The sequence below is a fragment of the Haemaphysalis longicornis genome, unplaced genomic scaffold (assembly GCF_048455015.1).
Source record: "Haemaphysalis longicornis isolate Haplotype H1 unplaced genomic scaffold, Haemaphysalis longicornis Haplotype H1 scaffold_8, whole genome shotgun sequence".
NCBI classification, from domain to species: domain Eukaryota; kingdom Metazoa; phylum Arthropoda; class Arachnida; order Ixodida; family Ixodidae; genus Haemaphysalis; species Haemaphysalis longicornis.
Genome location: NW_027526445.1, coordinates 96,589,756 through 96,608,571, shown reverse-complemented (window position 1 = coordinate 96,608,571; position 18,816 = coordinate 96,589,756). Strand labels below are relative to the sequence as shown.

The following is an 18,816-nucleotide window of genomic DNA, read 5'->3' as shown; positions in this document are numbered from 1 at the left end:
CTAGGAGACAGCGCCGCTTCGCCACCATTCATCGGATTCCAATTTCGACCAGCTAGAGCCCTGATTGAAGCGATACAAACAGCTCGGAGCAGCAACGGACTCTGGGCGTATAAAACCCACCCGGAGGCCAAGTGAGCGCGCCCCTTTTCAAAGGCCCGAGTTGAGACGTCCTGTCACCTTTGTGCGAGCCATGTGACAATCCTGTTACACACTTGTACTTACTGCATAATAAATGTTGCTTCAACTTTTCGTCGTCTCGAGAACTTCATCGTCTCGAGTGGAGACAGGTGGCGGAGCAGGTCGCGTGGGCCCAGACCACCCAAGCAAAAAGGGGAGAGTTTTCCGGCTTCAGTAGACGTGACGTCAGGGCCGCTGATAAACTTTTTTCCCTCCATCCCACACCCCAGCTTATTCTCCGGTTTTCGCGTTGCTATTTGCACACGCAGGTGTTGCCCACCAGTGCGTGCATAGTCCGTGTTTTCTTTTGAAAGGATGGGTTGTGTATCTCTGTTTGCGCACTCGCTAGACAGCGTGTTTAAGAGAGAGAAGGAAGAGAGAAATAATGTTTAAGAGAGCAAACGGTTGTCGTTCAGCCTTCACTCGGTGGGGTGGGCTGAACTCAGTCCAGGTACCGTTGGGCCTCGGCTGCAGCCTTTGCACGGGTTTCAGAAAGATCTGGCCAGCGTGACAGGAGTTTCTTAGCAGGCCCTCGCCCTGATCTGGGGAAGGGTTGGCATTGGGTGTGAGCGATGGGATGTTTCGAGAGGCCCACCCCATGTCGTAGGCAGTGTTAAGAGAGGAGCACAAGTGACAGGCGAGCTAGCTAATGTAAATTATAATCAGGATTTCCTTGAGTCGCGTTTTTGGCCTGTCGGCTTCTTCCCTCAATGAGCCAGTTATTGCTTTCGCAATTATAATTCGAGAAATAAAAATCGCAGCTTGAGATTTTACAACTGAAATACAACGAACGTCACACGCGGGTGGTCGCCAGTATCAGATGACAAGTCTGAAGTCAGTAAATGACGCAACTCCCAGAAGGACTACACGCTGTTGTACTTTGTCATCTTGGTGTGATAACTATCAGCTGAGTTGGCGATACAAAAAGCCTCGCGTTGGATTTTCCCAGCTCAAGCCTCAGTTCAAAAGACGACGATTTGCTCGGCCACACCATTTTGCTGAAGGAGGACAAAAGGCCACTCTCGGTGGACCACCTTTTCGAGGCAGACCGAAACGTCTTGGGGAACAGCGCGAACTAAGAGGGACTAAGAGGCCGTTCCCCAAGATGCAAGTACACCAACTAGCCCAACTCGCCACCCTGCTACAGTTCAGACCAAAACGTGTCCATTGCTGCTGTGTGGTGGCGCATTGTGTCCACTGGTGTGGAGACAGCCCCCGTGTTTTGCTCGGAGCGAGTGGCACATTGAAGAGCAGTGCTGTCTATACAGTGTGCCTAAATGCTTATGGCTGGTGACCTCGACTGGACTGCTAAACAGTCTACTGCGTTTTTTGACAAGTGAAGATTGGATGCGGTACCGCGACCAAGCACGATTCCTGAAGTAGAATTTCCTCCTTTACCCCCGGTGCTGTGCAAAGCCTGTGAAAGCTTTAAAGTTGCCTGTATAAAACAGGTTACGTAGCTCAAGAGAAAATGGCCTCGAGCTTGTCTGATGTGCTTCCTCCATTCGGTTCTCTCATGCGATCGCGATTAATGTTCTGCTACGTAAGGTTTCTGTCGGGCGCTTCGACGCACCAACTGGCGCGGGCCCTGGAGCGAGCAGCGCGGAAATGGAAAGCACGTGTTGCGCGGCGCTTTCGAACGCCGCGCATTCCGACATAGGCCGCGCCTGCTCGCACCGGATGTCCTAACCGCCACCACATGGGATAGCCACCGACGAAGACGACTGGCTTTTCCTTCTTCCCCGACCCTCAGCGGCGAGAGGAATGAAAAATGAAGACGAAGAGACGCAGTCCGGGCGCAGGAGAGCTGTGCCCGTCGTCTTCGGGGTCCGCGCGAGTACTGTTTTTAAATACAGAGCATTTCAGTAACTCACGATGTCACCCGCCTTGGCGTCCGTAGTCCGCATCGCACCCCCTACACTATATAAAAAAATAATACTTACCGGCGCCAGGTTTCGATCCCACAACTGTGCGGGCGGAACGCAAGGTACACGTCGCTCTAACCACTGCGCCACAAAGCCGACACAGAATAGAAGGTTACGAACGCGCCTTATATCCTTTACTCATTCAACCGTCGGCCACAGGTGTGCCCTCTCCCCCGCGTCCTCCTCGCCTTCTCTGCGCTCGCAACACCTCTCTCGCCGCGATCGGTTCGGGCGCACAACAGGTGGGGACGTGCGCAACACCCTCTCTCGCCGCGTTGGGTTCGCGCTGAGCAACAGCCGGTTCGCGCGCAAGAACAGGTGGGGGCGCTCGCATCGAGCTCTCTCGCCGCGGTCGGTTCGCGCATAAACCACATATGTCGTTCGTGCGCTCTCCGGTCGCTAACATCTGTGGCGTGATCCTGACGTCAACGTCACGCGTTCGTGTGGTCGCGCGATTTCGACGCTATAACCCTCTCTCGCGAGGGGCATTGGATTGGATTCGATTGGATTGGCTTGGATTGGCTTGGCTTGGATTGGTTTGTATTTGGATTGGATAAAAGTGGATTGTGTTGGATTGTGTTGCGTCATAGCCGCTCCACGTTGCGTCATAGCCGCGGCAGGGGGTTCACGGCACGTTTCACGTTTCACCATTGACTTCATCGACAATGTCTACGCTGGAAGACAACAATTACAACAACAACAACAACCAATACGTAATCCATACGACTTGCAGGCGCGCCCCCCGCGGAAATGCTCTGCATTTGATCGTGCCCCTCGCGAGGGGGATGTTTTAAATGCAGAGCATTTCAGTAACTCACAATGTCACCCGCGTTGGCGTCCGTTGTCCGCATCGCTCCCCCTACACTATATAAATACGGAGTTAAGTGACCTAGCTTCTTCGGAGCACCGTGTTGTGCCTAGGCTCGTCTAAAGGACGAGGTGCAACTCCCACAGTTGGATGGATGGATGGAAAGGACTTTTTTTCTATACGCATCAATGGTGGAATCTTCGGTACGCGGAAGCTTCGGTACCAGTACGCGGCGTACCACAACGCTCTGTTCTGTCCCCGCTGCTTTCGAACATTGTCTTGTTGCCGCGAGCTTAGCACCGTTTCACTATCCAAGACTTGTATTTCTCATGTACGCGGATGCATTACTGTATGGTCAGTTCATCCGGACCAGTCCCGACAAGCAGAGTGCCTCCAGCAAGCCTCAACCAACTGCCAAAAATGGTGCGAGTATGCGGGCCTTACCCTCTCCCAAGAGAAGACTGCTGCGCTTCCTATCGCGAACGCTTGGTGCCATCGCTCCCTGGCATTATCTTCGATCGCACTGCAGCTAAATGAGTCCGGCATTCCCATTGTCGGACACCTTCGGGTTCTGGGATTGGTGATATCCCTTTACGTGATATCGGGTTCTGGGATTGGTGATATCATCCCTTTACGTGAATGACTTGCCTCAGATATTAACCTCAGCCAACTCTATCATGTACGCTGATGACACTGCCATTATAATTACTGCCAAACATACTACCGAACTCGAAAGCATCGCAAACGCTGAGCTGAAAGCAATCTCAGACTGGTATCTGAGGAACAAATTGACAGTCAACACAAAGAAAACTAAGTATGTACTTTTCCAGTCGCGAAACCGATCTCTCGGTCTGGCTGATATCAGATTAGCTATTTGCCAAGCACAGCTTGAATCAACCAACTGTTTTACGTACCTCGGTGTCACCTTAGATAAACATATACACTGGGAACATCACGTCGACGCGGTTTGCGCAAAGATTGCGTCTGGCTGCTCTGCTCTGATCCAGTTGCGTGAATACTTCGACACCGATGTTCTGCGACTCCTATACTTCACGTTAGTGCACACTCATCTTACGTATTGCATCGAGTCGTGGGGCTGGACATACAATACTTACCTAGAGCGCCTGAGGCGAGCGCAAAAACGAGTTCTTAGAATAATTACGCGTTCTGGCTACTCTCGACCCAGCAAGTCGCTGTTTACTGAACTACGCGTCTTACCATTTGATCTACTTCGCGAGAAAAAAACTGCTGAATGTATCCACAACATAATAAGAAACAACCTTCCGTTTGACGTGTCTACACTTAATACTCCTACACGCGCAACACGGGGCCATACCTTTGGAAACTTTAGCTTAGCCATAAAAAGAAATGTGTACGGTGCGCGTATGCTAGAATTTACTGGTGTAAAGATCTGGAACAGCCTGCCGCATGACGTAAAGGTTGCTAACAATTTTTCTGTTGCAATAAAAACGCACTACCTTAAAATGAATGACGCACATTGAGTTCATGCTTGCAGCTATTATTTGTACGTTTTCTCACACTTATACCCCATTATCGAATGACGTGATTATTCTTATACAATGTGATGACATCCTGAATTTTAAGTGATTCTGGTGCTTTATTATGATGTATTCATTGTAACCTGCGTGACAAATGCAATTGCCGTTGTTACTGCTGAAAAAATTCAACGTGTTCTTGCTTATTTCACTGGCTTTTAGAATTGTATTCATTCAAGAAATATGTGCTTTAACAAGTGTTTAGAGTGTCTTTACCGTTTTTTTAAATTTACTATTGACGATGTGTACTGACATGCGTGTCTGCAATTCTTGCATTTTTTTATTAGACCCCTTACTAGCCGCTGGCTATGGGTCCAAACAGTTTTTGGGTATGTTTTGTAGCGCCACATAGACAATAAATCGAATTGAAATATCGGCTTCAGGTTCAGCGGCTCAGTGGCCCCGATCAGCTCGGCGGAAAGTTTAGACGTCCGCTGGGCTGTAGATAAATGTAAAGTTTTGTATCGGAGGCTGAGTTTGTCGGTTGAGGATACCCGGGGTCGGAAAATGGGTGTAGGAAAAAATGGTGACTAAAAAATGGTCCCGGAAGAAATGGTCCCGGAAAAGATGGTCCCAAATTCAAGGTAGGAAAAGATGGTCCCGGAAAAATTAGTCCCGAAGCCAAGGCAGGAAAAGTAGTCTTGTTCGAGTAAATCGAGTAATCGCACCAAGAACGTTTGTTTTACCGAAATTCAGGTTAGGTTGTTTTTATAGCCTATCCCATATTTATTTTCTAACTTGCTAGCTTAATCCACAGATGTTTCGCATTGATGACGTCTCAACCACATATAGCATGCATAAATCTCAGCACATCTCTGTTTCGAACCCGCACGTTGTGAGGAGGGTAAGCCGCTTCCACACAACCTCGACAGGTGAAGGTACCGACACGAAAACAAGATCCCGTTGATGTGTAGTGAAAGGAAGGAGCGTCATAGGGGGCTGCCCTGGGGGCTAATCAGGAGTGGACGGGGGCGACCGTTAAGTTCCTATGAAACTTCAAGGCATATCAACAGAAAATTTCGTCTTCACATTCTCAGAGAGTTGTAAGCACCCCCTGCAATTTTTTGCATGTTTTTTTTCCTTAACTTTTCCTTGCACTCTTTGTTGCTATTTGTTTCTCTTGAATGCTTTTTTCCTTTGTTTATTCATGCTTTAATGTTAAAGATTGGAATTTTAACTGTATTTGCATTTATATTTCGGTGGCCGGACATTTCGGTGCACGGACATGTCGGTGCACGCATATTTACATGCGCGCACATTTCGGTGCACGGACTTTTCAGCGCACGGACGTTTCGGTGCACGATGTCTCGGTGCGATCATTTCGGTGCACGGGATGTCCCAGACATTAACTTAAAGCTTTAGCTTTAATATTTTAATTTCGATATGACTTTACGTTCGAGAGTTGGATTTGGGTCGCACTGCACAGAAACGAAGGCTAAACAAAGGCGGAGCATCAGCGCGTAAATCCCCATTTCAATTAACACCGATTCTGATGAAACCTCGCAGTGTAGAGCTTTAATGACCTTCCAGACACTGAGATAGCTGTGTCCGACTAAGCTTCTAAACCGGCTTTTCCAGGCCTCTCAGTTGTTTGGGCAATTTTAATCCAATTACTTGCACTAAATGTTTATTCGGTACTCAGCCCTGCCATCCATCCATGCATCCGTCCATCTCTACATAAATCGCCCACCCATCCATCCAGATTTTAGCCTCCACAGGAGTTGATTTCTACCCCTTGTAGGAATATTAACGCATTCCATCTCTTTCTCAACCCTTTTAAAACGCAAGCGCACAAAAGCAAAGCCGTAAAAAAGTTCAGATCTGACTAACTTAAAGGGAAACACGTCCACTGGAGCATGGGACCATTTTTTCCTAGATGGTCACTGGGACCATTTTTTCCGGAACCATTTTTTCCGAGACCATTTTCTCCGGGACCATTTTTTCCGGGACCATTTTTTCCGTTTCCGCCGGGGTCAGATCCTCAGCGCTACTGACGCTTGGAGGAGAAGCCCCGGGGAAAAGAACATCCACGAAGGTAACTGTTTCCCTCGGCTAGCTCGCCACAAATCTATTTCGTAATTGGTGACCAAGCAAAAAATAACAGCCTCAGAAGTCACGCTTAGAGTTTTGGAAAGTACTTCTTCATTCTGATATAAACTAACGAAAAATAAGGACTTCGATGCTACGTAAGGCAAGATGTAGATACAGCTCAAATCGTTACTGCTTACATCACGGCCTGCGTTTTAATTTTCCGTTATGACCACTTTCTATTACGTAGCCCCACACCAATGTTCTGGCAAGCTCAGTTATTCGCCCTGAGGTCGTTTATATAACTCGTGTCACTTTTACAGATATTTTGGTCATACGGTGGCGGTGAAAAAATATGTGGATGAAGTTGACTAGCAAGCTATTTGCTACAGAAAGGTTTCTGTGGGCGCAGATAATATTTTCTTGTCTATTAGAGCCCAAGGAAATTACGACTTGCTTAGGGAAATAAAAATTTGCGCTTCATTCTCGATTCCATTCAGCGCGACGCAAAGAGAACAGTGTTTGTGGGTTTATTGCTAGGAATGGACCCCATTTTCGTTAACAAGCTAGAACAAAAAGCGCGAAGGCAAGTAGTCGGCCAGGATAGACACATTTCGCATTGCGCGGTTGTTTGAAACGACAGCGCTGCGGGCCGCTTTGCTGCGAAATGTAGGGTTATCAAAAGTAATTTGTTTTGTGCACGCATATATAGTTAGTATTTTTGAGAAGCAAAGAAACGACTTCAGAACTTGGTTAAATGTATTTCCAGTAGTGGGGCAGTATGTCGCCGAAAACATATATTCCTGTGGTTTCTTCGCCTGTGTATTTCGACAACCAGATACCTTAACACTTCACGAGGTGCAATGAAATGTCTATCTTTTTTTTTGCGTATCCACTGAAACTTTATAAGAGCACTGGTAATCTTTCTCCGAATCTTCCAGATGATGTTTCATAAGGCGCTTGAACGCTCGGTAGGCTGTCAAAATAATAGGGTGCTGTAATGATTCTGTGCACCCAACTTGGGTAAACGTGGCCTCTTCCGGTCTGTCGCTACTTATCGGTGCATTTCACTGTTCATCTTTTAAAATCAAACTTTAGTAACAACACCAGCGTTTTACAATTTCAATTATAGCCTCAGAGGGAGTGATTCCTCAATTAAAGCTACCTAGCTGCGTATTACTTGTCTGCGAGAAGACAATAGGCTCCTACGTGTCAACTATTCGTCTTCCCTTCCACAAACGTCTTACTCTTGGGCGAGCGAATAAATTGTTGTGAAAGGACTGAGCGACTACGTGGCGCGGTTATATCTTGCCTGGCGGCAAGCCTTCATGCACATTCCGCATTATATTATACTATTTTAAACTGCGGTAACGTAAATTTCGACAACGCAGGGAGACACTTCATATTTCGAGGTGTTTTCTATGCTTAAAACGGGAGATATGCCATTCTCAGCGACAATACTTGACAAAGCATTGATCAATGCCGTAGTGTTGATGTCTAGAGAAAAACGAAAGCTTGGCTGCCGGAACATATTTCCTAAAGAGGTTAAAAGTAGATTGATTTAAATAGCAAATAGATAGATTAAAAGCAAATGAAGAAACTAAAATAGACTTTTTAGAATAGATAAAAAGCTTTTCGCTAGGATTGCCCTTTCTGTATTCGATGTTTTCAGTTGGGGCTATTTATGTAAATTCCCATGTATAGGACCTCGTCGATCCGTTTAAAGTTACTAGTTTATCAATAACCAGATGTCGTATTGCTTTCACCGACAATAGTTGGTGCACAAACTAGGTAGCTCTCGCTTAACATCCTACCTGTGCATGGACTTAACAACCCTTTATAATTGCAATGTGTGACAGAAACAAAGGAGGCAAATTAAGCCAAACAAAAAATGCTGGCACATTAAGCTACCTTGATAGCAAAAATTTAAATGTAAGCTGCTGATCCCGGGAACAAAATTTTTTACCCTAATCTATTATTATTCCGCTTAGTCCCGTTTTATTAACTTTCCATGAAACATATCCCATACGTTGGAATAGAGGCGCTCAAGGAGCCTGAAAAATGATTGGACGGATGACGTATTAGGAACTCGGAATGGCGATACCTTCCCGTGAATTCACCTTCTGAGGTTTGTGTGAGGAGTGGCAGCTTTCACAACTAGTTGGACCACTAGAGGCAATGTGGCAGTATGCATTCGATGCAGAGTTTCGAGCATAAGAATAGGACACTTAGAAAAAGAACTTTAGGAACAAGGAAATGAAAATGAATACTCGGGATAAAATCTGGGTAACATGGCGATCAACGTTGCGTTCCCAACTTTGTCACTAGTCCTTTATGCGAGCCTCCTTGTCATAAAACACCAACAATCAAAGTTGGTCCGAAATATTCGTTCATAATTGATAACATGAAAATTAGTACGGGTTGGTGACGTATAAGGAACTGTGCACGGCGCAAGCAGTCGAGAAAAAAAAACGAAGACAGAGAGATGAACACAGAGATGAACACAAGAATTCTCCGTCGTTGGCCCAGAAAGCCCTCTATTCGAAGCATTTTAAAGCATTCCGCGCGCTGCTCCAGGAACCGGAAGACTCTTTTTGCACGTCGTTCCACCGGATCGTGCTGTTTTCAGTGAAACGATATTTTCACGGAGAGAAGACAAAGACGACACAGCTGTGCGCGTTGTGCGTGACATTGCTGGGTGCTGCGAGGGCTGACATCAACTAAATATATCGCTTCGCATTCAGCCATCGTTCCTATCATTCGTCCTTCCGCCACGTAACAATACCAAACAAAAACCTGTCATTAGATTAGCCCAGGACGAGAAGTGGACCAGCAGCGTAAGAGGGTGGATACCGAGAGACGGGTGTGGAAAAAGGGTAAGGCCAATAACTCAATGGAGCGACGAAACATGCACCGCTCCGTCTAACGATGACGATGGTTGAACGCAAAGCTTTCGCGTGATCGATTCCTCGGTTGGCCAATCCCACAATCCCATTATGTGCTAATCTGGAGGTACTCACAGCTTTTCTATAAAACCTACAGCAATCCTCGGGTGTTGCCTCCATAGGCGTAACGTTTGGGTCTGGGGTGCAGGCCGCGAATCGGTACCTGCTACTTGGCGTTCGCTTCGACCATGTGGAAATTGAGCGATCAGATAGACGCCGGCTTCGTAACGTGAGGCACCCAGTTTGCATTCCGCCCGGGAAGCGTTTTTTTCTTTTACCACACCCACGAACATTCATCATCGTCGTCATACAAATTTGGCTTTATTGCGGCGCGTATTCGCATACAATGGCATCGGTGAGCACACTGAACCTTCACTTCCATGACGAAATTTATAGGCAGAGGGAGGGACTCGAGCCGCTCAAGACAGGAGCGTCTGGACGCCGGGGACGTGCACCGCCCACCCAACACGGTCACCGGCCTCCTGCTTCCCGGCCGCAGCCCTCGCTGACATGAGCACTCGCCGTCTCGTCCCTGGCCACCGGGAATGTGCAGCGCCCACCCAACACGGTCAATAGCCTGCCGCTTTCCAGGCGCAGCCCTCGCGACCTCGGGCACTCCCCACCCCGTCCTTGGAAGCCCGGGGCGCGCGCCGCCCACCCAATACGGTCACTGGCCCCCCGCTTCCCAGGCGCAGCCCTCGCTACCTGGTGCCCTTCCCGTCCACCCCTGACCGCCGGGGCGTGCAGCGCCCACCCGCCGTAGACGCCGGTAAGCGCGGCTATGAACGTCGCCCAGCGCCAGCCGCGACTTTACCGCGGCTGGCCGCGGCTGGCGCGATGTTCTCAGATGTTATTCCCCGGGGGAATTCCGGTACTTTGAGGCCGCCTACTGAGGTCTCTTAAGCTAAGCCTACATGCATTTTATTTTCCTTCTCGGTTTGTTCGTTTCCACATCAACGCCGTTCTCAGCACTAATGTCCCTCCCCCACAACCCCACCGCCCACCGCCTTTACATAAACCTTGCTTGACGTGTAGGGCTCAGAAGGATTGCGGGCAACTGTTGCTGGACGCGTGAAATAGGCGGGAATAAAACGCGCAATTTTAGGTTGGTTTTCTATACCGCTCTATCGTTCGCATAGTAAGTACACTTTGGTACATAGTCGTGTTCGAAGTGACGCGCACACCAGGCGCCGCAGCTCTTCCCCCTTCCCCGCAGTCAATAGTTACTCGCCCACAATTATGAGAGTGCCGTGTTAGTACCGCTCATAGCGTGTATTTTGTGACCAATTTTTTTCAGGCGCTATCGAATTTCGGTTGTTTCTCCGTCATGGGGATTGTCTTATGGCGGTTGAAAATGGTGCACGATTTCTTTCGTCGGACGCGTAATGCGGAAACGATGGTGCGAAGTGAAGCCGCGTCGCAGTTTTCAATCGCTGCTCGAAGCAGACTTCAAGAGCAAAGCGGCGTGAAAGTATTGAATTACGTTTACTGGAATCGCGCCGCAAATATCGCATGCCCAGCAGTGAAGCTATATTCCAAGAAGTATGAAGGCTGCAACTCGACAAAAAACTTAACAAAACCAAGTTAGGCTTCATGAGGACGGTGTTTTTTAGGGTGAAAGTGGGTAACTTACGCTATAGGTGCAACCCAGATGGAAACACGAAGTTAACGGTAACTGCCTTGATCATACAGTTGCTGGAAGAACCGTGTCCTCCTCCATGCTGAAGTTAATTTCGCCGAAATTATACTTCTAATCACCGTAAATGTGAAACTACACTGATGGCATTTCCCTCCCAGCAGTCATATGTTGCTATATTGTAGAAGTTTTGTTATTGTAAGTTCTATTTTTTTTGTTTCCCGATGTTATGCATATGAATCTTCTATTATAACAATGAAATTTTATTAATTTGGCGGTGTATAAATTAGGTCTCTGCAGCACCACCCGCATTGTCTGTTTGTGCCGGAGGCGTTGTATAACCCCACGCAATTGGGAGGCTGCCTGGGCATAACTCAATACATAATAAATACATTCAATACAGTCATTGCTTTTAACCGTTTGTAATTTTACTGTTACATTTGTTTGCAAATTTCAGTCAGAACAATTACACCTTGCCGTGCGCAAAGTCTCAGAGTTGAAAAAAAAATCCCAGGCTGTTACTAACGTCAAACGTCGAGGGGCGAAACATGCAGTGTTTCTGTTTTGGCGCCTTGCCACCTTCGCGTTTTCACCCACGGAGATAAAACTATTGGGGCTAGGGGTACACAGCTTTGCTGTAAAAGCCTTGTGCCTTTGAAACAGCAAGCGTTCTAGCACGAGGTGTTCGAAAGCGGACGGACAGACAGACAGACCAAAATTTCTGGGTTTAAGTAGCCCACACTGTAAACGCAAACTAGCCGGAAATGGAGTTTTAATCAAGGAATGTGCCCTGAAAAGTACTTATAGCAAAAAATGTACTCCCTAGGCATGGTCTAAACAAGTGGACGAACCTCCATGGTAGTACCGTTGCCCATCCGTGTAGCAAAAGGGAGGAATTAGAACGACATAACACCAATTGTGAGATGGCGTTCGGTCCCTTGTAAACAACCACGTCCACAATAAACTCCCCATCTGGGGTAATCATCTCAAGCGGGCGGTCGCCATGTTAGTCTTGTGTTGTTTCCGTGTCAGCACTTCAACCGTGGACTAATGCTAAATAGAACGAGAAAGCAGGACGCGACGGTTTTTTTTTTTTTTGAAAGAGAAAGTTTATTACAAGGAAGGATTACAAACATATTAGTATGCAGACGAGGGTCCCAGAGTCAACTGACTGAAAGGGGACCCTCGATTACAAATACATCAACCGAATTGTGTAGATGCAGCAAAGGGGCGAAAGAGCCCAACAAATCAATATGCATTATAAAACACACAAGAAATTAGCATTTTATGTACAAACATACGAAAGGTAGCTATAATTGTAGATATATAATTGTTATATGTAGATATATAATTGTAGATATATAATGCATGCAGCTACAAAACCGATACCGTACGTATCGGTTTTGTAGATATATAATTGTTTTGTAGATATAGATATATTATATAGATATAATTATCCGGTTTTGTAGATATATAATTGTTATATGTAGATATATAATTGTAGATATATAATGCATGCAGCTACAAAACCGATACCGTACGTATACCCGTATAGATGCTTCAGCCAACGCGATCACAAGCAGACAGCGCGGCCGTGTTGTTTCAATCTGTTTTTTTTGGCGGTAGGTGTTATCAAACTCTGCTGCTAACAAAGAGACAGTTCTCGCCGTTGCAAACAATTGCAATGTTCATCTGCTTCGCTTGCTTGCGCATATATAGACAATTTAAATTCTCGTGCCAGCGCGCCAACGCACCCGACTGCAGCGACTCAACTTGCCCTGGTGGCACGACTTGCTGCCCGGATGTAAACAACCTCCGTGCTATCAATGCAGCGCGGCCGGTGACTTGGTGCGGCCGGAGCTTCAAGCGCCTCGCCTTGGGCCATCATTTTTTCTTGTTTGAGAAGGACTAGTAGTGCCATTTGGTGGAAAGATTTTTATGGGCCCCTGTCGCACGACGAACGGCCGCTAACAACATTTGGATACGGCGACAGCTGTGGACAGCTCGCTGGTAAGTGCTCTTTCATCAGTCGATGCGTTTGTCAAACGTTTGGATAGGGTTAACTGCGAAGTACCCGTGCCGCACACAGCACGTACACGCACGGGCAAAGAAAAAAGCGCACACTCGTTTTATTGTACTTGATTGTGGCTTTTGGGGTATGCATTCGCATTCTTTTGTAGGCCGGTTTGTAACAGGGCATTCGATATGAAATCGTTTGTCGCGTGCGGCGTCGTTTCAAAGCAACGTAACGGTTACTCAGGTAGCCGAATCGCCTCCGACAGCGGTGCATCGTCGGGCCCGGTCGGTGAATATTGTGGGACTCTGTCTCTCATATGCATCGAACTGCTCGTGTTCTTTTTAGTTAACTGCTCTACTTTGTAATATCTATTTGTTAACGCTCCTGATGGCTTGCCTGTCCAAATACAAGTCTTTGTGTTGTTTTCGTTCAAGGCTCTGACTCATTCTTAGCGCTCTGGTCGGCGAAAGCCGCAGATCAGACGGCCACCCCCTTCGAAAACTGTGCCCTGTAGATTCGGTGGGGTTGTTTGCTCGCTTGAGTCGACTCTTCACATCTAACAGCGTACCCTATTAAGGAAACGGTGACATGCGTAAAAGATGCTATGAGCCTATCGAACGATTAAATGCATATAGTGTGGACCACGACGGCGACGTGGTTCGAAACCGAAATGTTTTTATTCCCTTTCGGATGATAATAAGGGGTCTGTATACAATCGGGGCCCGTCAGTCGCCAGCTAAGGCCACGTAATTACAAACACAAATTCATGCCCTTATGGAAGAGAACAGAGTTTGCCGTAGCATGACACAAGTCTGCCGGGCATAAAAAAGGATATCATTTTTTTACAAGAACAATGCACACACACTAATTTGTTGGTAATAAATTTGTCATAATCAATAGTAAGACCATAAAAAAATTACTCGATTCATCTGACACTCCATTTTGACACGGAGCTTGCAGCTCCAAAAAGTGCACTGTGGTTTTGCGTGACGGAAACTTCTACAATCACGGTAAATTAACTAAGGCAGGTGTGTGTGGCATGCAGCGTTGGTAAGTTTGCGAGCATAGCGTTTCCATTTCAGCCGTTTTTTTTTTGTTGCCATGCAATCACAAGTAATTTGGTGCCATTCACGAGGTTTACGTTAGCTAACAAGGCTGTAGTAACGGTTGCGGCTACAAATGACCTTATGCACCAATCATGCTAGTCAGCTAGGTGACACAGAATATTAAGGTGTCAGAATACGGATGACTGAGTCGCCTAGTTTATTACTACTGCAAAAATAGAAAGTGTTTTCTGACCCAGTGAAGGAATTTCCTGTATGACTAGCTGTGTTAGACAGATGACCATACTTGATGAGACAAGCCGTAACAAATTAGCTTTGGATGTAACACCAGGAGGGAAATAGATGGAGGTATCTGCAAGTATAACTGAAACAGTGGGTGCCTGTCCGGCATGAATTCATTATTTGCTGACACGATTTTCTTCTGCAGATCCTAATACATGATCGAGTTGAATGACTTCATAGATCTTAAGGCAGGATAGGCTGTGCTGTACAAGGCAAGGCTGCATTCGGAAACCAAGTTGGCCCCTCCAGCAGGAGTGAGTATTGCCATGGCTTGCAACAGCCGTCCAGCTCGCAAAACCTTCCCTTTTTCTATGAAAGTGAGCCACCATGGTAGGGGAGAGGCAGTGTAAGGGTTTGCATCTTTAACTGTGTGCCCACTCACTTGAATGGATGCAAGCTGGCATCTTAAAGCAGGAAACAGCAGTTAACAAAATCATGCAATACCAAAGTGTTTTTCAGTCAAAAACAAAAACTAATCTATCAACCTACAGAGACTTGCATTTTATCTTCACTGTTATTTAAAGTTGTGCTCGAGTATATTGTGCGGAAGAAATATCTTTTTTATTCCTGCAAAAGCCACGACGGTTAATGTACTGGCACTTGGTTTTATGAAGCCTTTGCATTCCTAATTTAGGTACTGGAATTCGCAGGGAACCTGGCCTTACAATTTTATTACTGTACTGAATTATTAAGTTCATTTACCCATAGTGTCTGTTTTGAATTTTACGTGTGGGGCATTTTTTTTTCTTTTTTGCCTTTTCAGGCAGATGTTCCTCTGACTCCCTGCCTGCATTCCGTGAACGGGGAAGTTAGCCTCCACATCGATGGCCAGCGTGTCTTGACTGCATCATCTTTACTGGTGAGGACTGTATAGTCTGTTCGCATCGTTCTGGGTTTTCAACATTCAATATCCCAAGAAGGCACACAGAGCTCTAACGTTTGTGGAACATGGCTTTTGGGACTTGCCTGCACCAAACCACGTGTGAAGGATTTAGAACTAATTAACTTTTATCGCATCAATATCTCTCACTAATATTTGTTTTCAATCCTGTAATCATTGGATAGTAGGCAAAAAGAATTCCATATTATATTTCTGACTTCTTTTTTCTTTTTTTACTGAAAAGGGGATATTTGATGGGACGTTCTGTATGCTCATAATACAGCTATCTTTCAGTGAATGATATTAACAAACTAATTTAACTTGAAACAATTATCTAAATAATATTGGCAACTGGTGCGAATTGAATCAACTAAAAATTATCCGAAAAACACGAATTTCATGGCTTTTTGTTCTCACTCTAAAGAAGCTGTCGCGATACCACCCATTCTGTTCTATATCATTGCAATTAACCCGTCAGACTCGGTCACTTTTCTTGGCGCATTTGTGTCTTTATCAAAACGCACTGGTATTTTCCGCAGCATATTTTTCGTTCTTTATATTACTCATTTATCCATAGCCATCTCACTGCAGTCTCTCTCCTACATCATTTATCTCTTGTGCCTTTACCACCTACAAAATGCTTGTTACCTTTCGATATCAAATCGTTGCACAGCTCACGCTTATTTCACGACAAATTGAAAAATTGTTTTGTTGTTGTAAACCACTGCAACCATTTTTTCTTCACTTTGTGTACATAGTACTGATGTGTACTTATAAGTTCTGATAAATACTGACGGGTTCTTGATCCTCTAGTGTTATGTAATGATTTCATTTACCATGCGGTTGTGTTTGTGCCTATCTGTTTTTCAAGTATTTCCAATTCTTGTATTATTGTTTCTACAATTTGTTCAACTAGCAGACAGCTCTCGCTCATTTCAACACCTACACACTAAACTTTTTAACACCCTTTAAGGTGCAAGAAGGGTGCACTCAACATTTTGCACCCTTTTTGCACCTTTTAGGGACCAAAACATTGCTCCGGCACCCAATCATGAGGGTGAAACAAATTAAGGGGTGTAAATCTTAACATTTTTGCACCCTTTAAGGTGCTAGAAGGGTGTACTGAACATTTTGCACCCTTTTTGCACCTTTCAAGCGCCCAAATATTGCTCGGGCACCCCACATCGAGGGTGCCAAAATTCAGGGGTGTAATCAACAGTTTCAAAGGGTGCTACGACCGTTAAAGGGGTGCTAAAAAGTATTTCTTCTCGATTGGGGTGTTATCACGGCACCCTATCGTTAGGGCTCCTAAAAGAACGTTGTGTGAATACAAGCATGCAAAATTGCACAAAAACAGGCTGAATGTTTAAACTGCACATTGCACTATTTCACCTTCCGTTGAGAGGTTTAAATATGAACTCTCCACATAGACCAGGGGAAATGCTCTAAAATTGCTGTTCGTAATTTGAACAAAACGTGCTGAATGTTTAAATTCCACTCTGCACTAATCTACTTCTTCGAGTGTATCACAAGGTTCGTTTCGATGTCTGGGTGCACGGGAAGGGAAGGCTACAAAATGCCTCCTGTAGTCCTATAAATAAAACTTTTACGCGAGGCATCGGTGTCCTCAACGAAATCGAATTTACCTAAGAATTTGTTCCCGTATTATTATGCCCCGGGAAAAAAGTCCAACAAGACTTTCTTGTTGGGCTCACAGCACGCCTGTGGGGCCAATAGGAAGTTCTGTCGGCACTCTATCGTTCCAATAGCCTAGTCTTCCAACAGGGAGTTTAACCTTGATGGCGTTTGTGGGGCCAATAAGAAGCTCTGTCGGCACTCTATCGTCCCAACAGCGTAGTCTTCCAACAGGGAGTTTAACCGTGATGGCGTTTACCGGCTCGCCAACACGATCAGTGAACGCCAACAGACACCTTGTTCGTAATCAGCGGCGCGAGCGCGCCATCAGACAGAACCGACAGACGCCCTGAAGGTGGTTTTTAAGGCCTAAACAGCAGCGTCTATGTCGGGCATAGACGCTAGACGTCAACTTTGGTGTTCTGAATTTTCCCTTCAATAAGTAACAGTCAGACGGACGATAACATAACGATGTGAAGATATGCTTTGGTTCATACCACGGCAAGCACAATCGTTTGTGGCTGCAGCCGATCGGTTGCTCTTCGTCCACAACAAACTGAATCGGCTGTACAGCTGTCTTCGAGGGCGTGTATGCAATGGTTCTATCTTCCTTTTTTGCGCAGGCCGACGGGGGCGGTCGTGTAAAATTATTTTCGCTCGTCGCTGCCGTTCTGCCTATCTGTTTGATGTACCTATTACGTCGCCGCCACCGCATGCTTCGGTCGCTTTCAAATAATCCCCACTTGTTACAAACTCAGAGGTTTTCGCACTGTTAGCAGTCGTTTTACACAACGGGTTTGATGCGCCTGACATGCCAGGAGTGACATCGCTTGTAGTATTAGCGCGACGTTGCTTGTCTGCAAGACGGTGCCGGACAAACAAGCGTTATCAACGCCATAATTCTAACGGCACAACCCATTTATTTCGTGGCTACCGTGGCTTGCGCAGGAAAGGTCGGGCTGACTGCGATAGCTTTTCTTGGGTCAAATAAGGGAGCTTTGGCTCAATCGCTTGCAGCGCTAGCAATTCGGCCTCGTCTGCAAGACCGGTGCGTAAGAAACAAGCGTTAGGACAGCCAGAACTTTAAAAATGCAGCATAAACCAAACACAAGCGACAATCTTCGTTGACAACTTACGTACGCCATGCTAGCGTAAAGGCAGTAAGCGCCTATTTTTCTGCATGCGTAGAGCTGCTATTGTGTACGACGAATACCCTGCAATCATCTGATGTGATCCTGTATATATCTCTGTAAATAAAGTTTTTTGTTTCTCAAAAAAAAAAGACCGCCCGCCGACATAGCTGAGTGTTAACGCGTCCGTTTACTGTTTTGTAGGTCAATGGTTCGATTCCTCGTCGAACCTGTTTTTTTTTTTAGGTGAGGGTTTTATTAGCTCTTTTTTTACGACAAGGGTGAGCGCCTGTTCCTTGCTTTCTATCACGCCAAAATTTACCGCCTTCTTCCTAAACCCAAAGTAGCTCGTTTTCTCGCACCTTCTATCTTGAGAAGCCCGCCATGAAAACAAAACCAAAACAAACGTCAAAACCTCTTTTAAATATCAGTATATATGTCAATTACTTTATTTGTATTCAATTTTTGTGTTTAAAAACCTTAAATTTAAGTTATAAACACATTTCAGACTTTGAAAGCAGAAGGATAATTACCAACATTACAGTACTAACACAATTTTCGTCAAACATAGAGGTGCTGCATTTGACGTATGGCAACTATCTCTCACTTTTTGTGTGTTTTTTCATGGCGTTTTGTGCCGAGTGGTTGCTGGCGTCATTTGATTAGTTTTATCTATTTCAAGCCTAAATCATAGGTATAAAAGCTTTATGGGTGATGTCTACCCTTCCAACCT

At 45.8% G+C, this 18,816-nt stretch overlaps 1 protein-coding gene across 2 annotated transcripts in view; it reads right to left on the bottom strand.

The window, feature by feature from the left end:
* LOC144149144 (uncharacterized) overlaps positions 1 to 18,816 on the bottom strand; it is a 580,336-nt gene that overhangs the window by 277,577 nt on the left and 283,943 nt on the right. The gene's annotated exons all lie outside the window — the stretch shown is intronic.